Raw genomic sequence first — 3412 nt, forward strand, 5'->3', positions numbered from 1 at the left:
GGAGAGGAACGCTGAGGTGATCCCGCGCTGGCTTGTCCTTCTCTCCGGCTCCTCGTGATGCAGAAGTGGCAGCTGGGCGCTCACGGGCGGCTAACGAGGACGGATGGTGACCGTGGGAGATGGTAATGGCCGTGGGTGACAATTGGTCCGGAGTCTCGACACCCTCTGGAAGCAGCACCCGTGCCCCTGCCTCTCGGATGAGCAGCCCCCAACTGAGGTAACTGTCGGCCTTAGATAGATTCTCTGGCGCCAAGCCCCTTTGGGAAGCCCCGTGGAATCCCCCAGTAAATCCGGTCCAAACTGGTCCTTGTTTACCACTGGCGCCACCACTGACCGTTAAAAAGGGCGGGAAACACTCCAACTGCCCTTCCAGTCACATGACCAAATCCTCCATGTTGGGTCACAAAATGGATTCCATACCAGTACAATGAGTCATAATGATAGAAACAAAACAAACACAAACTTTAGGAATTTGCCCCAACAGGTGAGGGACGTGGCTTCCACAGTGCGGCGTTAACCCTTCCCTGTTCAGTGCGGGGCGAGTTCACCCCGTCACAGAGGGTCGCTATTTGTTGGACGAGGCGTTGCTGCTGTTCTTATTGCTGCACTGACAACTCCTGACTGAGCTGCTGCGTTGTTGTGTTGCATCTCCTGCTTGTCACATACAGTTACACTGTCTCATCGCACACAAAGAGGAGACCCTTTGATCTCGAAAACTAGAGAAGATGCTTCAGTCTGGGCTAAGTAGCTGCTCCTCTTAATGATTTAAATATAATAAAGTACAAATTGAATACAATATTTCAGCTATTATACAGCAGAACCCCGTTTATCACATCTAATTGGGACCGGGGCCAGATCAAATAATCAAAAGTTCGGATAAGCTGGAGAATGGGAAAGTGCAAGGCTGCAGCACCATCCAGCCCTCACAGGAGAAACCGCCTGCTTCTGGACTGCGGTGTGCTGATTGTTCGGTTAATATGGAGAGCCGGATAATGGAGGATCGGATAAACGGGGTTCTATTGCATTACATCACAATCTGCCATGACTCAACATGATAGGACACCTCATATTATACACTGCTATTAGTGATACTCTCAAATGGATCGTCACACCTCCCCAACCTCCCCCCGGCTGTGAGCTAGGTATGAGAGGATTGTTGTCCTAATTGACAGAGCAGGGAAACTAAGGCTGAGAAAGGTACAGGGACTTGTCTTACGTCACACAGCTGGTCTGGGGCAGAGTTAGGAATAGGACCCAGGAGTCCCTGACTTTCAAACTAACCGTCAATCTTGAATTTCATACACTAAATGATCAGAATAAAGTGATCTCAAATGAGCTACAGACCAACCACTGTTCATAGTAATGATTCAGCAAATGTTATAGAGGAACTAGAACATTAGAGAGAACCAGGAATGGCTCAGAGACAATTAATGCAGAGGAGCAGCACAATCCATCAAGCAGATGATTGGTTATGGCTTATTTGCTGGGTCTTAAAAGAGAACAAAGTCCTGAATCTCCTCTCTGTCACTAGACCTCCAGCTCAGCCAATCAGCGTTGAGACTCTGAGGGGTGGGAGCCGAAAGTTCTCACCACCTGGCCCAAAGGATGGCCCGGATCCCCAGTGGGGATCACGGTCCGAGCACTCTTCCTGTCCCATCGCTTTGTGAGGGCCTCCCACAACGAGGGCGGGAGAGCAGCCCCCTCCTCGCCAGTGGAGGGAGGGAAGCAGGGAAAAGGGAAAACACAAGAGATACAAACCGCAATGTCCTCAGTGACTCTAAGGGACAAAGGCCTAGGTAGGGAAAAAATTCTTCCCCCTTAACCTAGAGTTTCCCATGCCCAGAATTTGGCCGGCACCACATGGCTCAGGCTGAACAGGTTCCAAACCGTTTTCTAGCTAAATTAGCAGTGGGAAAGGGGGAAACTCCGAAGAGGCTCCTCCTCGCGCTCACGTACCTGAACCTGAATTCTCCCTCAGTCCTCAAGGGGAGACCTCGGGAAGGAGACTCGTGGCAGCAAAGCCCCGGGGGTCTCTGAGGTCGCCCCTGCCCTGCAGCCTGCCCTGCCTGGCCATTGTCATGGACTCTCTGTGAGGTCACCGCCTCCCAAACTCCTTTGACCAATCAGCTGAGGTGCTGCAAAAGGCCCTTGTGATGTCACTGCCACACCCACCCCTGCCCTGCAGGGCTCATGTCCTGCCCCTGGTCAGCCCCTTTGCATGTTTGAGCTGCTCGCCCTGTATCACCCCACTCACTCACTGCTCGCTCTGGGGATCAAGCAGGCCACTCATGAAAACATCAGAGGCTGCTCAATGTGCCACACTCCGGTTTTCAGAGATTTCTAGAAGAAACCATTAGCTCATCTAATCTGACCCCCACCGCCACCACCCCGGATATCAGAGGCCTCCTGTATAGCACAGTGGCTAGTTTTGGACCAAAGCACACCCCGGAAAGGCATCTAGTCTTCATTAGAAGACACCAAGAGATGGAGAAACCACCACTTCCCCAGGTAGTTTGGAGGAAACTGATGCAGAGAGGGGAAGGGAATTGACCCTAAGGCCACACAGGTGAGTCTGTATCATAATACATACGCACACCGACACTCTGCTAAGGTTGTACAAGCAGCCTTCATTCTGGTGTTTCCTAAAGTTTAAAGGCCTGGTCTGCACACAGTTCTTTGTACCTATATAACTATTTTGGGTAGGGATGCATTTATTTATATCTACCTTAATAGTTGTCCCAGCACAGCTTCTACTGTGCACAGTTATATCCTCATAAAAGTGCATTATACCGATGTAGCTTATTCCCCTCACTACACTGGCATAAAGCCCCCTTATACTGATATGCCTGTGTCCATACTAGGGAGATTGTAGCGTTTTAATTATACTAGTAGTGATCAGGCAGTACAACATTTTAGTGTAAACAAGCCCCTGCTCACTCTCGCTCATGCACCTTTATATTGAATTAGAACAAAACAGTCAGTCTCTCGTTAAGGGGGAACAGAGATTGCCTCTGCACAGGACAAATGACACTCGGATAGTTGGCCCTCAGATACTATGGTGATGGGCAGCAACTGAGAAACCTAGATAAATAGCTCCATGTAGACAAACGAATGTCAGTGCAGAGGTGTCAAGGGGTTGCTGGTCCCTTTAAGGGGAATCTGGGCCCAGGCTACGTATGGGAAGGTAATTTAAAAGCAAAGAGCCCATGTAGCGCAGATGACTGTCTATCAGGCACCTGGCCCTGATGAAAGGCCATCAGGACTCAGCGGCAAGGAAGGGTTCTTGGGAACAGGCCCGTTCTGTTGCTGGAGGAGGAGACCTACAGCATCTACAGTAACTGGCTTGTTGGTCTAGGGGTATGATTCTTGCTTAGGGTGCAAGAGGTCCTGGGTTCAAATCCCGGACGAGCCC

At 50.4% G+C, this 3412-nt stretch overlaps 1 non-coding gene across 1 annotated transcript; it reads left to right on the plus strand.

Annotated features, from left to right (window-relative positions):
- The first annotated feature begins 3340 nt into the window (after positions 1-3340).
- TRNAP-AGG lies at positions 3341-3412 on the plus strand. The gene has a single exon. It is a non-coding gene; the product is annotated as a tRNA-Pro (tRNA).

Source organism: Chelonia mydas, chromosome 1 (assembly GCF_015237465.2).
Source record: "Chelonia mydas isolate rCheMyd1 chromosome 1, rCheMyd1.pri.v2, whole genome shotgun sequence".
Lineage (NCBI taxonomy): Eukaryota > Metazoa > Chordata > Testudines > Cheloniidae > Chelonia > Chelonia mydas.